Genomic DNA, 20,464 nt, shown 5'->3' on the forward strand with positions numbered 1-20,464 from the left:
GTTTCTAGTTAAGCCACAAAAAATGTTTCTGGTCAGCTGAAATTTTAAGAAGCAGTCGTATTAGACCTGGCAGCAGCAGTTGGAACAGGATGATTGTGTCCATCTGTTGCACTTAATAAGCTTCCAACAAGACACAAAACAGAGAAAGACTAGGCCTTGCACACCAACCGAACCAGAACACAAACAAAATAAACATTTTAGGAAATGAGACAGCTGTTCACCATTATATGCCTTTTGCAGTTTTGGTTGTTTTCATAGCCAAACATGGCACCTGCATTAATATAGCTAATCCCTAAAGGAATCATGTCCCTGGCTGATTCAGATGAAAAGTTGTTGTTTCTCGTAGGAAACATAGAAACACAACCAAATGTTCGAGAAGCAATGAGTCAATATACTTTTAACTGGTATCAATTTCAAGTGATATTGTTTTCATTCTCCTTTGCTGTTATGTTATTACATCTTTTGTGCCTGTTATGCTGCACATTACGTGTTTGGATCTTTGGTATTTCTGTGATATTTTCTCAGACATTGCCCGATTTAGCTTGCGAATGTGAAACAGGAATCACAGGAATAAACAGACCACATCACCAAACAAAGCAGAAGAGGGGGTGGTGGGAAAAAAGCTTAGAGGAGCAGAAAGTCTCTGTGGAGATAAACGGGTTAATTATTTCATCCACTGTTAGTACAAAAATATTGATTTTTGCCACTTTTATAAATGGACTTCAGCCATTTAGCAGGAGGTCAGAGATCAAATGATGCATTTAAGGGGTACACCTCATGAATTAAAGGAATAGAACTGTACATGGATGTGAGGGCTACAAAGGCAATATGCGTCAAAAAAGAATACAAACCTTTAACTTCTTCACATTTTTGCCAATTAATACCCACAAACTTTGGTGTTTTTTATTAGAATGTCCTGTTAGCCACCAGAACATGACCGCAAAGTTGCGAAGCCAAAGGAAAATACTGCTTCTTTTTCATTTTGCAAAGGAAAATCTGAACAGCAAGATGTGCATTTGCATTTAGCCCCCTTCAATCAAGTACCTCTAAATGAATCTCAGTCCAACCAACTTGCCTTCAGAAATAACCTCATTAGTTAATTTAATCCACTTTGGAGGAGCTGCAGAGATCGATGGCTGGGGTAACAATGAATAATCCAGCTGTGAGGCTTCTGAATTAATCCACATCCTGGTGTTTCTGGGAGTCTTCCTTCAAAGAACATACATTTTTTTTATGGCTCACAAGAGACAGAGCCCCAGCACTTTTCCTGCAGGATTATTTATTATTTTGCCAGTGCGAACAGTTACCTCACCCCGGATTCTGTTGAACAGACAAGCACACAAATGCACATCCTTCTGTGGCACAAGTTCAGAAACAGAGACTGAAGTCAGTGCTGTAATGGAGAAGGTGATAGCCTTAGTGGGCAAATGAATGTCAGCCGCAATTAGAGGCCCACGTAATAGCATCTAACAGAGAGGCCTCGACGCAGACAGGTCAAGAGTTTACCATGTATCTCCAGAATTACACCCACCCTGGAGCGGACTGTATCCAACCAAGGACGTCTCGAGGGCGGGGAAACAAGAGGACGAGTAGGAAGGCGGAGAGTCCAGCAGGCTGGAGAAATCCCAGAAGAATATATATTAAACAACTTGTTGTCCTTCAGCCTCAGCTGCAGCAGGCTTGAAGTTAGATGTGAGCCCTGATTCTATGTACTGATCTGAACTGGGTCAAAATGGTACAGCAGTGAGAACAGAAACACTCAAACAAGACTGTTACATTTTGACACAAGATACAGAGCCATCAACAAAATAGTGTGATCCAGTGAATGATAATTGGGAAGTAATACAAATATATATGATACCTCCTATTATTAAAGGGTTAAGATGAAATGTATTAAATTCAATAAGTCATTTATATATTATGCTTTTACTTAGAAACTGTTGCTGAAGACGATGCACCGATATTTTCGAAACGCAAGCCGCTACTTTGCACATTTTGATGTGGCAGATGTGCAGCTATTTACCTAAAAGGTTTTGAAAGGCTGGACTACTGGGTGATGAAGAGGACAGCACGAGCTCAAGAGCAAAATTAATTGACATTAAGAGCGACAACAAAAGAGAGACTGAGGAATTGTGTGGGAGGCTGTTCAATTCTGACGCTTTTGGTGGTTGTAGTGTGCAGGAGGAAGACGTGTTGACTTTTCTTGATAGGCCACCGTACTTCATGTGTTGGAAAAAATATTTACACAGTTCTGCGCATTTCTGTTCCTGATAAAAGTCGAATTAAAAGTTTTTTTAAAAATCCTTTCTGTGTAAATGTCACAATGTTGTCACCAGCAACTTAGGAACAAGTAGAGCCTCTAATTGTAAGTTGTTGGGGTTTTTTTTCAAAGTTGGTGGGTGCAGCTTATATTCAGGAATGATCAATAGTCTTAAGAATTGCATTACATAATTGTCTTCTTGATCTTCAGACCCCAGATAAACATCCTCTAACCGAACTCACCAGGAACTTTCTAGAATGTGTAAATGGCCCATATCAACAAGAAAAGGCCCTAGATTTGACAACACTACCTTTAATACATCTGTCCCTTTGTGCACAGCGTCAGAATACACAGTGTGATCTGGGTCCACATATGATTTATGTCCTTTGTTTAACATTTGAAGCTGAATTTAAAAGGCAGCAGCACCAAAAAGACTTTGAAAGTGTTTCCTCAGAGAACAACCTAACCATATGCTGCAGAGGCGTTTTATTATCTGATTTGACTGAATTTCTGTTCATAATCTTCCTTCTGTCCTTTGTGGATCTGTGCCCGTTTGGATTTATCACCAACTGTTTTACAAAATAATAACTTAACTTAAAAAGAAATTTTCAATAGTTACATTTGGACTGAAAAAGGAGGGAAAAAAATGCTGAGCTATATTTTCCATTTCTCTACTTGAAATATCAATTTTATATCGCTGAAATAAATTAATTTAAAATGTGTTCAAATCTACAACTGAGGGATGTTTGTAGAGAATTCTAGATTGGGAATGCATTTCTCCTGTATGCATTGATGTACTATATGTTTATATAGGTTGTTTAATTTTCTTAAATATAAGATTCCTTGCAAAGTTTTGTCTCCTGCTGGTGAGAATTAGCTAAATACACCTTTGGTCATGTAGTTGGATGGGTTTGTGGCTCTTCAACCAACATGAAAAGTAAAGAGCAAACATTGTTTTCAATGTTGTAAGGTTGATTATTAAAGTATTAATCAACTTTGAATACTAAAAGAGATTTCAAGTCTTGTCTAATTGTTTTTATTGCAATGGATTACATATTATCTATAAATTACTCAAAGATGGGGAAGCTATCAGAATCGCTTATATACTAGAATTTCAGATTGGACACCATCTTTTCACAAAGACAAAAAATTACTTTTTACTAGGGAAATGGTTTTTTTTTTACCTGTATTTTGACACAAAACTTAGTTTGAGCAAATTGTGAATTGGAAATTGCGAAGGGAATAGTTTTATATAACTTTGGTCTTGTGATGTAGCAATAAAACAGGGCTGGTCTCAATTGATGAGACAAACCAAAACACATATGAAAGATACGTTACACAAATATTCACACCCTTTGCAAATTTTCCCATTTTGCCTCATTACAGCCACAAACTTTCTTGGCATTTGTGATCATATCCATAGGAGACAGAGCTCAACAAAGTGGAGTTGGAATGTGAAGAGGAAGAAAAACATGACATGGCTTTCAAAAAGTTAAATGTGAGGGAGATTAAGCGTTAGTCAAATGAGAACAAATCAAATTTATTTACAAAGTCTTTTCAAGTCACAGCTGATTGGAACTTGGTTGGTGGTAAAATGCTTAAAATAGTGCTTAAATCTGTAAAAGAATATAAACATATAGTCAGAGCTACAAAGGAATAGTCAACTCTGCGATTGGTTATTATAGATATTTATTGGGCATACCAATTAGAGCAAAAAGGCAACAGAAGATTATGCTTTTTGTGTTTATGTGAACAAAATGTTGAAAATAATGCATCACTTCCTCTCTACTTTCAAATTACACACTATCTTGTGTTGGCCCTGCAGATCAAATTCTAACAAAATGCATTGAAGATTAGAGCTCTAATGTGTCAAGTTTAAAAATATAGATATATCATGAAAGAGACTAGCTCAAAAGTCAAACAAAACCAGCACACACACCTTTTTAATTACAAAGAAAATAAATTTTAAAAAGCTTCCTGGAAAAATGAAGGTATATTTAATGTTATCCAGCCATGTTGAATTAGCACTTTCCAAACCCTTTAATGCATCCTGTGATATTACCCCATGTCCATGGTAACTATGTTTTTTTTTTTGCAGCTCCATGGAGCTCAGGTGCTCGATGTTCCTCCACATGTTCCTCTCATACGCCCCAGCTAACGGCTCCTCTGACAATGCTGTGCAGCTTGTAAGGAGTAAATAAAATGAACACCAGAAACACTCAGAAAACTGTTACATCAACCCTTCCTGGCAAAGCCTTTCCTTCACATCTGCTTTTGCTATCAACTCAAAGGAGCCCCTTCTCCACTGCCTGGCTTTGGATTTGAGTGAAAAGTCTCATCATCTGTTGTTCTTTTTCACATCCTCGGGGGGGAAATATAAAACGAGAGCTGGTGTGATGAAGGGAGGGTACGACAGCAGTAAAACATGCATTACAAACAGTGGGAGTAGAAATGGCTTTTTTTTTTATATTATTATTATTATCACAAGTGGGATCATGGAGGATTTTACTTCAATGTGGAGACAATGTGATGAGTGACTCTGAGAAGATTGATGCTGTCGCAGATAAAAGGGTCAGTGTCGCAGAATACGGAGTGTTACATTATAATGCTCCTCTTGTCTGTTTGCCAATACGACCTTGCCTGTTGAAGATTTCAAAGTGCTATGATTGCTTGTACAACCTTCAGGAGGTTGTTGCATGCATGTCCCCAATTAGATGTGAGCATTTCTGGACGCCACATGGACTGTGCAAATTAAGGCCAGCGCCTGTTACCTCTTTCCCCTCTTTTGTCATTTTATTTCTCTATGACATGCTTCTTTTTCTATAGTAATTGCTAGAGTCATCCTTACTGCTTTTTTGAAACAAGTTGGGGAACAACACAACTGTGAGGATCCTTGCTGACTTGAAAACCACAACACTTTCAGAGGCACACACTAAGATCCATTGGTTTTCAAGAAAAATGATAGCGATACAGAAAAGTGAAACCTAACAAAATGACAGTTGTAGAAAAAAAATTTCTAACAGATGAACAGCCTGGGAAATTTTCATACATACATAGGTTTTTGCTTCCAACATTCAAAAACAAAACAAAACAACAACAACAATAAAAAAACATACCCGAGATTAAATGGTGATTGCAAACTGACTTTTACATGTGTTTTGTCCTGCGTGTCCTTGTGTTGTCCTGTGATAGTTGGGCCACCTGCTGAAGGAGCACCTTGTTGGAGATATAGCATAAGAAGCATAAAGGATTTAAATAGAAGGGTAAAATAAGTACAGCAGATGAATGAATGGGTTGTTTTGTTCGTTGCTGTTATGTTTTTTTTTTTTTATGTCAGAGTTACCTCAGTGTTTAAGTCAGTTCATTTTTGTTAAATAAAATGTAAATGAGAACAAAGGGGAAGTGATCGCTTTGTTGATGAGCTCATCTGAGTCCCATTCATTTACTGCTCAGCACTAATAATCTTAATGAGCAGCAGTGAATTGTCAAGATGGAGACACTTACATTCTCTGCAAGAACAGACAGAAATAGTAATAATAATAAAAAAAACAACAACTCATTTTTAAAATTTCATATGCAAATCATAAAAATATACATCAGAGAAAATGAATTATAATTAAGCTTATGCAAACACACCCCGACGTGACACATGGGGAAGTTTGTCTGCGACAGCAAAAGTGTGAATGCGGATAATTATTTCACCAGTTTCCGTTGCAAGGTAACTCCACTCCTGTTAGCGCTGTGGAAGTCCTACCCATCACACAGCCATCAATTTGCTTGTGAATAACCTCTCACTGGATAAACTGAATGGAAAATTGTGTTATAATCCTTTCCATGAGTGATGAGCTACTTTTTTTATCATTCCAAATTCATTCCTAAAGTATTTTCTCGCTGACACTGTCAAAAGACACATGGATGTCCCAAAACTTCCATTTATGGTTTGGAAATGACTAGATTACGTTAGATTCCTTCCCATTGAGAATAACGCCCAATCAAGTCAAAAGCCCCTGTAGCTCATTGTCACATACATGATATTTTCAGATATAAAAAAAATAAATGGTTTCAATGAATAAAATCAAGCAAAGGCCAGAAAAGAACTGCATAATCTTCTCCAAACACATCTACCTGTGTTGGTGGTGGGTCCAGTTACACCGTTGTGTTACTTACCAGGCAAAGGCGGGGCCAACACAAAGACTTGTTGGCGCGCTTGGCAGACAGTCAGCTCTAATGGTCGCTCTGTGAAACTGCAGTGATCCAGCAGAGTTCCTCTGTCTTTGCAGCCCTCCATCTGTCATTGGAAAGCTGCAGCGCTCCCCCAGGTGGGAGCGCTGTGTCAGCCTGGCAGGGTCATTACAGCCAGGCCCGAGTGTGCCGCTGGTGCAGACTGCTCCTCTACTGTCCCTGTCCAGCTCCAACCCCCCACCAGGTAGCAAGATCTCACACAGGCCTAATGTATTCACTCTAATTAAAGCGTGCCAGGCGCCACAAGAGCCCAGCTGTTACAGGAATAGAAAGGCCAACTGTTTGTATCAAAGGATGGCAATGTCATGGACTCGCGCCCAATGCCACCTGCATCACCTGGACTCACAAGATGATTTTAAATATGGACACACATTTACTTTGAAAAGGATCCACCGCTGGGATTCTACCTTAATTAGATTTTTGAAACAACACAAGACCAAAGGAGAAATCAACATAGGAGGGGAAAAAAATGGAGTGTGAATTATATTTTTTGTCTTATATTTCAAATTGATTTACTACTGTAAACTTGAATATACATCGACAGATGGATGGTTTATAAAAAGTCCAACTTTGTGCTGAATTTGTATAACTTGGAATCAGATCACTGAATGTTCGGTTGTTTCTCCAACATTAGCACAACTGTAGCAAGATGGTAATCTTGAGCGTGTCTGTGCTGTGTTGGGAAAGGGTGTGAGGAACACATACACAAGCATTATTGAGCCTGATAAGACACTCCTCCTAGCTCTGATTGATTATTTTTGACTGGGAGTTGTGTACTTTTGCAGAAATTCTTTTATAAAAGTTCCCTACTGCAGCTTTAACTGGGTTTTCCTGTTGGACCTGCTACTTAAAAAATATATATATATATATAATAAAAAAAAAAAAAAATCTATATATATATATATATTTTTTTTTTAACATGTCCTATCTGGCAGTGAGGAACTCGTGTATTTATATATTAATCTTTATATAACAAGAAGGTTTTATAACATCCTCATTTCTATCCCCAGTGTTATTGTCTTTCAGCTGGCAGTCAGATCATGTTGGATATGCAGCATGACTGCTACTCTTGACTTGTCTTTGAACACTATTCCAATGATTGTCTTACCACGTATCGCGGCTGACCCGCAAGCCCTTGCCTGACAATTTGCATAAATCGCAGTCTAGATCTGACAGTTACTAGGCAGCACAGGCAGGGAGATGTGCAGCTCCCGTGCAAAAAAACCAGGCCACCAACCCGCAGGATGGGAGGCTTTCCTGCCAGAGTGACAAATGTGCTGAGAGCCTCCACTAAGATTCTCTTTTGGTTTGAGCGGTGTGCACAAGTGTTTGAGTTTATATGCGGGACGTGTGCTTACGAGCGCTACATAAAAAAATAAGCTGATTTTAGTCCACATTCAGATATGAAATATAAACATGTTGCAGGGGAACAGAACCGACACTCAAGTCGATCAGGTGACCCAGAGAAACTATTCTACAAAAAAATATTGAAGGAAAAAAAAAGACCAAGCACATGTGGATCATCAACACAGCAATCCAAAGCACACCATCAGATTCTCAGTCAATGTTCCCTTAGTACAAGGAATCATTGCCTAAGAAGAGCTTTTTGTATTTACCTAGATTGTCTTTGATATTAAAATTGGCTTTATGTTTAAGAGTGTTTAAGAGTGACAAAAAAACAAAACAAGGAAAAAAAATCTGTAATATATTTTCAGTGCAGTTCACACATGTTTCTGCTTCAGCCGCAAAGCTTAATACAAGCCAAGTTTTTTTTTTTTTTTTTTGACGTGTTCAAAGCAGGCCTGCAGCTGGCATTCCAGCTCTATCAAAAGAAAAGGTATAAGATTAAGATGTGCTTAGCAACAGCTGCAGGTTAAATTTAGATCATTTGCAGTCATATAAAAAAAAATTTGCATCTGCATTATAAATAGGATGGTTTGTTAGATTAAAAGTACCTTTTGAAAATAACTTTTATTCAGGTATTAAACATTCTTTTATTTTTTCTTTGCATTTCAGTTTTAAAGAGGTTTTTCTATTATTGGGCTAATAATATTCTAGTCTTAAATATCATGTTTTCATTAGATATAAGTGGAATAATCGTCATTAATAGAAACAAATGGTTGAAAAAAAAACATCAGTTTGTGTGGAAATGGATAATATGTAAGGTGTTTCACTCATTTGATTGACTTGCTGTTGTAAATAAACAATTCGGTAATCTAATATATCAAAAAGAACATTTGTCCTTTTTTTAAAATCATCATAAAAATAATCTGGTTTATACCAGTTTACAAAATGATGTAGTCAGAAAAAAAATCTTAAACTTGGCCACACTTTAATAACAAAACCAAAACTAAGCTACAACTTGAACATAATAATAATAATAATAATAATAATAATAATAATAATAATAATAATAATAATAATAATAATAATAATAATAATAATAATAATAATAATAATAATAATAATAATAATAATATCATTAGACCTACATTTACAGACCAAAATTGAATTTTACCTGTCTGTTACAATCCCATGGAGAAATGTTCGTCTTGACTGATCTGTTAAAACATTGGTCCAGTTTTAGAATATGTTAATGTCCAGCTTTTTAATGAACTCTTACTGTTTCGGAACAACTAGACAAAATGGTAAAACACAAAAAAAACAATCCCAGGTTAAATCAGGGTCTGTCCGCTCTCACCCTCTATTTTGAGCACAACCTCACCAAATTGTTATTTCGGACTCATGTTTTATTGTGACATATAAGAATTCTCTTGAATGAAACAAACATATTCAAAACAGTGAAGCTCAGCAAGTTTCATTAGGCTGGCTTGTGTTGATGAATGCCATCAGGGATACTTGATACAAAAATGTCAGGCGCAGGGAAGGGCCACGTTTGCAAGTTTAATGAGTTTCTGAGTGCTTGAGTGGCCGCATCCAGAGACACCACAGGGCTTAAGATGGGTCTCTCGTCTCTCCAATTAGATATGAGTGGAGGCTTACTGTACTGCGAGGCCAATCTAAAGTGACAGTCAGAAAACAACATGGTGGGGACTGAGGGGGATAAACGACGGAAGTCAGCCAGAGCGTGACAGACCAGTCATTTCACAGTGTGCAGCCCTGACTCTCACTCTCACTCAGGGTTATAGGGTTCCTACGGGGTTCCAACAAACTTTCACGCATAAAATTCAATACTGTTCCAGACTCAGTGTTCCAGGGTGCTCTGGTCTTTAAGCTTATCGTAAAAAGCAATGAAGTTCAGTGCGAAATTATAGCAGATGTTTCTACCGCGGGCAATGAGGAACCTGGGGGAAAAAAATGGAAGGAAGGAAGGAAAGAAGGATAAATGAAGGAAGGAAGGAAAAATGACAAACACAAGATAGGAAATAATTAAAAGCAAAGGAGGTGGGGCACAAGAAGGAAATAAAAGCACAAAGGAAGATTGGGAAAATAGAAAGAAAGGCATAAGGAATGAGAAAGGGACTCAGGGAGGCCAAAAAAAAAAAGGACACAACATTAAGATAGAGTGATAGGGAATAAATGCCAATATTTTGCTATACTGACTCTGTCTTTCTCCAGAGTTTCCGGACTGCAAAGAACACAGAATAAATGCATAAAAGCTGGTCATTTGCACCAGTCTAATCGTAAAATCATCATGCTAACAAATCAATCATGAGATAAGTCACTGTCAAGAACTCATAAAACATAAAAATGCTATTCTGCTTCCACCTATAATAGTATCACAGATACTCCACATCTACTCTGCTTGTGACACCAGTCGTCTGGTTAGCATAATGTTGGCTAGCATAATGTTTTGCCCGTGTAAACTGAAAACTGACGATAGAGTTTTAGATCGTCGCCTGCCACTCTGATCCAGTGGTTTAGCTCTGTATAACACCATCCCAGACATGAATGAGACACAGCTACACACAGCTGTTTGTCCTGAAGCTCTGCGTTTAATCCTGCTAGTCCAAGAATAAAACGCACAATCCTTATGTTTAGCTGCAACCGGATTTTATCTGGGTGCAACAACAAAATCCCAGCGAGACTGTTCATCTCCTTCTGCTTGTGCTGTATACCAATCAGGACTCAGGTGGAAACATTTAGCGGTGGTCTGATGAAGCCCCCAACACTTCAAAAGCACTTTTGATGTTTCCCCTCTGCTTCTTTCAGGCCAGTCATGCATCAGTACTTCTGTGAAAAACAGACTCTGAGACAATATTAGAAACGATGCCTGCAGGCGGGTCTTTGAAGCTGAACGGTGGAGCCAGTCAGGCCAGTCGGCCCCGTTGATGGCATGCTAGTCTCCCCCACTAGTTCGTATGATGCTGGATGGTTTTCAGTCGGGCTAAAGGGAATACAAAGCAGCCTCTTCCTCCAATCCTTGTCAGCAGAAATGTTAAATCTTAATATCACAGCCCGGGCTGAGGCAGAGGCCGATGAAAGTCTTGCAGTCGTTTGCTCAGCCGAGCATGTAACATTTGGTATCAAGCAAGTCAAGCAGCTCACAATGCACTCATTTCGAGTTAATATAACCAATGTCAAAGACTATCTGAGTGCCTTAAGACCTCTGTAGTACTGAGGAAATATTCATGATGGCACAAGTTCACATTCCACGTGCTCCAGCTTCGTTCTCTTTTTTTTTTTTTTTCCCTGAGGGCACAAAACACATGTAAAAGTGGCTACAACTCAAAGCAGCCAGGTGCAACATGCTGTTTGTTCAGTGACTGTTCTGATACCACACTTAAACCTCACTGTTACAATACCACTATCCTAGCACAGCTCCCTGTCCTTTACTTTCATCTCTAGCATGATTTCTTGCCTTTTTGGTTGCACCTTGCTGAAAATAAACTTCATCAGACATTTGTATCATAGCTATTCTTCTGCAGAAATGAAGAGTCTTCCAAAAGCATCAATTTGTCACTTTAAAAGCACATGCTTTGGTTTATTTTGTCCAGATTGTATGTGATAGAGCAACACAAAAACAGCACTTAACGGCTAAGCGGAAGGAAAGTGATACTTGGCTTTCTTCTTTGGTTGTATTTTTTTTTTTTTTTACAACAAATAATATAAAAAGTGTGTCAAGCATTTGTATCAATGCCCCTTGAATCAGTACTTCTCAATCACCTTTTGCTGCAACTACAGTTGCTTTTGGGGTATGTCTCTACCAGCTTTGCGGATCTAGAGATTGGAACTTTTGCTTGTTTGTGTTTGTGTGAATAACTCAAGTTCAGTCAGATGGGGTGGAAGCTCTCCACTTAGACTGCACCATTCTCAAATATATGTTGAACTAAACTATTCCAGCGGAGTCCGTCTCATATAATTATGTCTCAGTCTCAAGTCTTTTTCAGCCTCTTATTCACTCCATTTTAGCTCCACCCATTTCCCCATCCAGTTTGATAGGGTTCTCTGCCACTGATGAAGAAAGCGTTCCCACAGCAAGATGCTGCCATCACCATGTTTCACTCTGAGGCTTGGAGTGATGACCCCTGTTGGGGATGAGAGCACATCTGATACATTTTTTGTCCAAATTTGTTTGTTTAAAAGAGTCTGGAAACAATGTATCCTCTTTCTTTCATGTCACAAATCCGGAAAACTTTGGGCTGATCTGTCAGGTTTGTGGTCATAGTCTAAAAAATGTGAGGTTGTGAATCATTCTGCTTGACTCTAGATACAAAAACATTGGTGACTGAAACTATATTTTCTTTGGATAGAACACAGAAATCATGGGGTTTTCTGCCTATCCTGTAGATTTTGCAAAACCAGATGATGGTCTGAGTCCATCTTTAAAGTATTAAGAAAACAACATTTTCTTTTGTCAGCTTTGCTGGACATCTCCCATCTTGGAATCCATATTTCATAAACACATCTTACCAATCCTACCATTCTGTCCCTCCTTGCTCATTTTATATCCCGGTGCAGCTGCCTGCACAACAGGGAAGAGCTTATATTCTAGGTTCTCCTTAATTATTAATGTGCTTCTCAACACGCGGTCTGATCCAGCCACACAACTCGAAGTACTGACACAGGGAGAAACTGGTCTCTAAAGGATCCATCCTTCCTTCCTCTCATAATATCAGACACTGATCCAGTTTCTCCAGGTTTTTTACAGAAGTACGCGCTTGTTATCCACTAGAGAAGCAGCACAGAGTGAATTGGCTATGACAAGGTTGTTAAAGAGCTAATCTGTAAAATTAACAGTTACCAAGACGATAAACACTACTAGTTTTCACTTTTTTTGTATGCAAATTCTGGATATTAACAGAAAATCCTTTAGGTGAAGGTGAACATTTTCTTATTTTATCCTGTAAGATTCATTTGGATTCCAAAGGTTAATGAACTAGTAAGTTGCATAGGTAATACCAAATGCTAAATTTAGATTGAAGTGGTGGAACTAGAAGAACAGAGAGTCTATTTTAAATCCTAGAAGAACAGATAGCTACGGCCCATAGAGATTCTGATTTTGAATTTGTTTCACAAACTTTCCTTACATTTGTGTTGCGAGGTATTGAGCTTTCTGCAATTTCTATCAACAGCCAGGAAATACATAAAAAATCCTGATTTTTGCCAGCAGTGTTTGGACTAAATTATGGTGGTGGGTAGTTTGTAATTATATTTACCCACTTACACTTATTTGAGTACCGTAACTTTTAGAAAGAAATATGCTTTAAGTTGTAGTTTTACATATGAATTAAATGGCGATATGGTGATAAACAAATATAACAATGGCTTAAAAATTTTTTTTAGGAGCTTTGTTATTCTGGGTCAAAATTCATTCTTCATCACCTCCTTATTGTAATAAAAACTCAAAATATCTGAAAAGCTTTGCATTGAAGCAATTGGTAAAGATTCGCTTTGCAATTATTCAGTTAAAAACATTTGGACTTCTTATATTCTCAGAGGTGGCAAATCAAAGTCAGGGTTTGCAAAATACTTCATAACTCATGCAATCGTAAGCATTAACATAGAGGAAAGTTGAATAGTTAACAGAGATGTGGTGACACACGTGCTCATTTCAGGGTTTTCACCTGCGGACCACCAATAAGCAGAATGTCATCAATGCTTGATTGGGTCTTTCTGATACTGACTAGAATCAGAGTCTCCACAAATGCGCAACTGATGCCCAGTAGCTCTCTTTAGTACAGCTAGAGGTTGAGTTCAGACAGTGGGAGACACACTGTCCTGCTCTGTGGGTTGGGGGTCTCCAACAAAGCCTCTGACAGAGGTAAGGTCAGAGCCTATTGATTTTAACACTGCTCAATAAGGGAGCAGGCAGCTCGGAGCAGAAGATAACACTCTGGAGTGAGAGTGAAGAAACATGGCCTCGGCTCGGTTACACAGTCTGCAACATCCATTTCATGTAGGTGGGTTATAATGAAAAAGCAATACGGGGTATCTCTATATGATTGGCTTTCCACCTGGATGCTTTCATCCATTTTATCACTCAGATCAGCAATCAGCTTAGAGGAAAAGGCAGCAGGAATGTGGAGGTTTGTCCCTGCGGCAGCTTGGTGCAAAGCGCAGTGAGGCCTTTGAGTGCTCTGCAGTATGTATGGAAGACAAAAAGTGGGGAAGGGAGTCTTTAATGTGCAAGGGAGAATTATGTATCCTTTTAATCATAGCCTCTCCCACCATGCAGCCGTTTATGATGAAAGTGACAGAGAGCCAACACAAAGCTAATTCCACAACTGTCACATTTAATCACCCCTTACCTTGTAAATGAGCAGTAGTAATGACAATCACCTCATGGCCCTGTTCGCACACATTTATAGGGAGGGTGGTTGATAGAACCCAATCTGAGGTAATGTGTTAGAAGGGAGAACATATGTTCTAGAGATGGGCTTTAACAGGCTCAGTCCCATTTGGATCACAGGTTCTAAAATCAGGTCATCTTCAAAAAGAAATGGCATGATGGCGTACAGGTACAGCACCTTGCAAAAGCATTCAGCTCCCTTTTCACATGTCTTAGAATTTTATATAACAAACCAATAATATGTGGCACATTCGAAGGGGAAGTGCAATCATAAAGGGCTTAGAGGTTGTTCACAAATGAAAATCTGAAAAGTGAAGCGTACGTTTGTATTCAGCAACTTTGAATCAATATTCTATAGAACCACCTTCAGATTGGATGGAGAGCAACTTTAAAGATATATTTTTAAATATACGCCCTGATTGTCAATTGGATTTATGTTTGGACTTGGTTTGGGCCATGATAGTGTATGGATATGCTTTAATCTACATTCTATCCATCGGTCCATCCATCCATCTATCTATTCTACTTCTTCTGCTTAATCAGTCGGTTGGGGAACCAGCAGCCAATCTTTCCTCTCCTCAGTCACTTGGGGGAGATCCTCTGTGGAAATCCTAAGGCGTTCCCAGGTCAGTGGAGAAGCATAGACCCTCCAGTGTGTCCTGGATCTTTCTTTGTATCTCCTCCTTGTGCAACCTGGAACACCTCACCAGGAAGGCGTCCTAACCAGATTCCTGAACTAGTTCCTCTGGATGTGCAGAAGTAGCAGTTCTACTAGACCCTCCTGAATGACAGAGCTTCTCACACTGTAAGGATGAGTCCATGACACTCTGTAGAGGAAACTCAATTTGGTCGATGTATCTGCAATCCTGTTCTTTTGGTCACTGTCCAGAGTTGTGACTGTAGATGAAGTTAGGGAACGGAACGGATTCACTGGAATATCAAGAACTTCATTTTTCAGCTCATCTCTTTGTACATATAGAAGCACAAAGCAGAAACTACAGAAACAGTGATGCTGTCACTGCAAATGCTGCACCAGACCATCTATTGATCTCCTTCTCCATTTTCCCTCATTTGTAAACAAGTTACTTAAACTCCTCCACTTGTCCTGGCACTCAATCCTTTTCCAGCTCAAGACCACAGTCTCACAATTAAAAGTGCAGGAAACTTTAATCTAAATTGTTGCCCTGTTAATCTGTTTATATCTTTAGTGTCGTTGTCCTACTGGAAGGTGCACCGCAGAGTCTCGAGTGCTACAGCTGTCAAAGGTCAAAGGTCTCTTTTTGTGATCCAATCTTGTAAAAATGTTACAGAAAAATGTGCTGTCTCCTATTAGCAAAAGCCAGTCTGTGCAAACTATTGACAGTTTGTGTGTGGGGCAGTTAAAATTTGCTTTTGTTAAACAACAGTTTCTTTTTCATTCACTGCTCAAATTAAACATGGGATTTTTCTAAATGTTTCAGTTTAGTCTAATCACATAAAAATTGGCCCTTATTTTAGGCTTTTTACACGTCTCTGTAAGTGGCACAAATAACTTGTTTATCAGGTAAGACATATATTTGAAACAGAATATTCACGTTCCACCAGTATTTTTCTCTTTCTGAGGTTTGGTATGTGCCATTAATTTAACAGTTTGATTTCAGGAGACTGGATGTGTGACATGATCATTCATAAAGCTCTAACAAGGTGGTCTACACACTAACTATTTGGGAAATGATTAAAAATCATGAGGAAAATATTTTATCTCACACTCAAACAAGGAGTATTAATTATTCAAGCATCGAACTGTAATACTCTTGATTGGTAATTTAACTTTTCTTTCTTTTAGTTATGCTGAGCATCACTAACAACACCATGAATTATATATGTGTCCAGCAAAAGAACATATTATGGGATCTAAATTGCAATCTGATCAAATCTTCCTTTTTATTCATCCCAGTCCTGTTTAATGACTCACAAGGAGATTGCTCTCAGTGTTGCCATTAATCGAAGCTACTCGGCTTGCTTGATGAGGGGAATGTTATGAAGAGGAATACCAATGAGTGGAGGAATGTGCAAATGTGCCAAGTGCTTTATGCAGCTTAAACACAACCTTTTTACACCCTTAGAACAAAGTCTAATACAATCTGACGGTTTTCCGCAATGGATTATATCAAACCTTTCTGTTTCTAAAACAATACCATTTAGATTCTACCCCATTAATGCTGGCAATTTAAAAGCAATGTGATGCATTTCATATAGTATACATTTGTTGATTAAAAAAGGAAAGAAATGGCTTCTCTTTGAAGGACCCTTGGGCTTGTCAATGCCCTCCTAGTGTTCCTGAAAAAAATTATGAGTTGCATCGATTTCATTTCACATTGTATGCTTCGTCCCAGTCATAACTAAAAACTCAACGAGTACAGTAAGCATTGATGACATTTTGGTCAGAGGAATGTAAATGCCACTTTGCATGCAAGTTTGGAAGATGTGACACCCGGACTGATCCATTATTGGATGGCAGAGTTTACTGGTTGATTTGACGTACCTGCTAAGCATGTTTACTTCATGGTCTAATACAATTATGTCATGCAACTCCCTAAGCAGGAATTTGTTCAAACCTTTAAAAGAAAAGGGGCAGGGTATGGAAGAACTACAACCTACCAAGATATGGTGATCTACCTAAACCTACAGGTTGGGGAAGGAGAGAGTTACGCAACCACAGAGGAACCAAGAGGCAACTTGGTCAGAGTTGATGGGAAGTTGGGTGAGGTTCCAGGAGGGCCTCTAAAAGCCCAACCAGCCAGAGGTACAATGGAATATTTGTGCAATAAACAACCAAACAGCTCATCACAAAATAAACTGCTAATTTAAGTTGCTTCACCAAATCAGGCACAAAAATACACCATTAATGACTGCTGCAGTTTAAATATTTTTCAAACCTTCATGTCAAGCATCTTCAGTACTTTGAGTCGTTTTGCTGTCGTGCCCTGCAGCAAATGCGCTTCAGAGCGGACAGCAGTTTCTGGCAGTGGTGCTGAAGAACATCAACTCACTCCTCATGCTACAACCACAGTTTTCAAATCCCATCAGGGATTTTAAATAGAACTTAAGTCAGGCAACTAAGATGGTCATTCTAGTATCTTCCAAGGTGTCCTCTGAAACCAAGACTTGTTGCTTGAAAATCCAAGCACACCTTCCTCTCAAACACACAGTTTCCTCCCTGGGGTTCCTGATGGTTGAATGACTCTATCTCTCCCACTGAAGGTTCCCAGAGACAAAGGAAGTAGAACAACACCATAGCATCACTAAGCCACCACCATGCTTCACTATAGGCATGGAATCCTTAAAAACATACTTCCTTCTTGTGGCCTTTGGTCAGTAAGTGTAACGCTCTTCAGTATTAAGTATGTGTGTGATTGTAGAAGTTTAAACTTTAAAGTTTTACGCAGATCCTTTTCAATCAGTTGAGCATTTTTGACCACACCTGATCTGCACACGAATAATTCTGAATTTTGCCAATAAACCCAATCTGCAGTGGGGCTTGCATGATTTTAAGCGAAACTGCAACCTATATTTTTAAGCATATATGAAGTGCCCTTCCTCCACAGCCCAAGGACGCACACATGCCCACACAAGTCCTCGATAACAGCGCTCACATGTGTGTGTGCACACACACACACACCTCTCCCCGCCCAGAGAGCACAACCATCACACAGAGCATTCCATCATACTGTCACTCTCATCTGCTGCCCTTTCCCATTACAGCTCTCCCCTGATTTTGCCTCTCTCCTTTAGCTCTCCTTCTGTCTAAACCTTTTCATATTTCTTTTCTCCTCTCCACCGCAACATCCACTGCCGTCCCTAACTTCTTGTTTCTGTTTTTCTGCATATCATACACCTGAACAGCCAGTTTTAGCAGTAGCAGAGGGGACGACGCATTTTGTGCCCGTGCTGGGTCCTTTGAGCCTCAGACGGGATGTTAGCGGGCCGCAGCGATGCTTCCGAATACCACACACTTGATTGAGACTGAGAAGTGGGCCACAACTGTCAGATATTATGCTTCTCTCATACGTGAGCCTGTAAAAATGCAGTCATGGACAAAAACACCAACACAGCAATTTGGCTTGTATACAGTATAATCATGGGAGCTGGGTTTTGTTTGGGCAGATGTGATTTGCTGCAGTCTCCGCATGAAAAAATAAAAATAAATTCCTTCCTTCCACTGCTTCCAGAGCGGGATAAATGACAAAACCATGTCAGGCTGGTGATGCAAAGAGGATAATTAGGATTCACGAAACACAGTTTGTCCTCAAAAGCAAATCACTTCCCTGGTGCTCAGGGGCTACAGAGGCACAGATCATTTTATATATCAGCACCTAGCAACTGGCAGATGGAGTGAACTTGGAGCAGGCTGCCAAAGCTGATAGGACACTGCAGGACTGCAAAATGAGCTGTGATGATTCCCCTGCTGAGGCCAACAAGGGAGACATACCTCATTAAGATGCAGCACATCCTCGAATGCCTAGCCACGCTCTGCAGCAGCAAGTTGCCCCTCTGCAAAGAAAAAAAGTAAATAAATAAAATAAAAAATGTATATATATATAGGTATATCTAAAAATAAAATTGGAGATGAGGTACAAAAACAAAAAAATACATCGATAATTGTTTATTTGAAATTCTGTCCACTGTGGTCAACCACCACACAACCCGGAGGGAGACGGGTCATTAAAACGGCACCTGTAGTGAGAGTATGAACATATGATCTTCATAAGCATTCAGCATACACCAGCATGAACACACACCTTTGTTGTACATGCAGAAGACAGAAGAACGTCCTCATTACACATCCCTTCCTGACCTGTAGGAGAGCACAGGCGTGTGCTGTTTTGAATTTAGGTGTCTCTTCTGTGGTTCGCTCATTTCTGAGGCGGCATTTACCAAATAAGTATCCTGCGTCACAGTTGGTTTGGAGCTAAAAACTGCTCATCTCATTCATCAACGGCTTCTCTCATCGCCCCTTGTCAAACTTTTTCTTTTTAGACGCGCTAAAATCGTTTTTTATTGAGTTAGGTGTATAAAATTTCCAGTTTATGACATCCTCCGTTCCTGGAATAATGTGAAATTAAACCAATTTTACTTCTCCAATACTGAGACAAAGGAAGGCAGGCAGAAGAGGAGCAACCAAATTAAGAAGAAGAAAAAAAAAATAAAGAGGGATGCCGGGAAACAGGGGCTGTTACAAGGAGCAGAGACAAAGACAGAGAGGCAGGGACTCTTGGGACGGACCGATGGGGCTGTGGAGAGACAAGCTTAATTTCCCTCCACCATCTGTTACCAGTCCCCGGGTTGAAAGCTCCACTTATGTCAAACCTCCACAGCCTCACAGCCAGCAAAGCGCCACTGAGCTGCGTGAGGCGCTGCAGCCTTTTTAGTTGTTTGTCCCTGGGAGTGGCTTCATATCCACACCATTGGAACCAGTCGACCCTCCAGTTCTCATGCTTCGTGCTACTGTAATAGTGAAGGGTATGCTCTAAGTCAGAGTGGCTTTGGATTCTGCGTGTCTTGCTTTGGTTAATTTTTGCTCTGTTTTTAACTCATTTCACATAGTTTGGCCTGTATTCACACCCCTTGAAGTTTTGTACAACTTACAACATCTGAGGAAACCTTGATTTTAAATTTGTTTTTACAAATTAAAATATGAAAAGTGTGGAATGCATTTCTATTCAGCCCCCTTTAAATCTGATGTCCCTAAATAACATAAATCTGACTTAAGAAATCAGCTAATTAGCATAGCAACCCAAGAGCTCCATGGTAACTGGAAACACAACTCAAGTGGGAAAATGTTTCAGCAAAAATATCTGGTGAGTATGAAAAAGAGATCCATTATGGAAAGGAAGTCAAAAGAGGTCACACTTGTCGTTTTCCACAAACCTTGTTTACAGAAAGCTTGTGGAAGGAACTCTTTGTCATGTGACACCAAAACAGAACTTTTTGACCTACATTTAAAACACGTATGTGGCTGAAAATCCACAAAGCTTATCATCCTGAATACAACACCAAATGGTAAAATGGTGAAACGTAGTGGTGGCTACATTATGGTTCTAGGATGGGTTTTTTTTCCTCCCAGCAAGGAAGTTGGTCTTTAATAGGAATTAATGGGAATATGGATGGAACTTAATACAGGAGAATTCTGGATGGAAGTCAACATGGAAGTTGCAGAGATTGATACT

This window comes from Gambusia affinis, linkage group LG13 (assembly GCF_019740435.1).
Source record: "Gambusia affinis linkage group LG13, SWU_Gaff_1.0, whole genome shotgun sequence".
NCBI lineage: Eukaryota > Metazoa > Chordata > Actinopteri > Cyprinodontiformes > Poeciliidae > Gambusia > Gambusia affinis.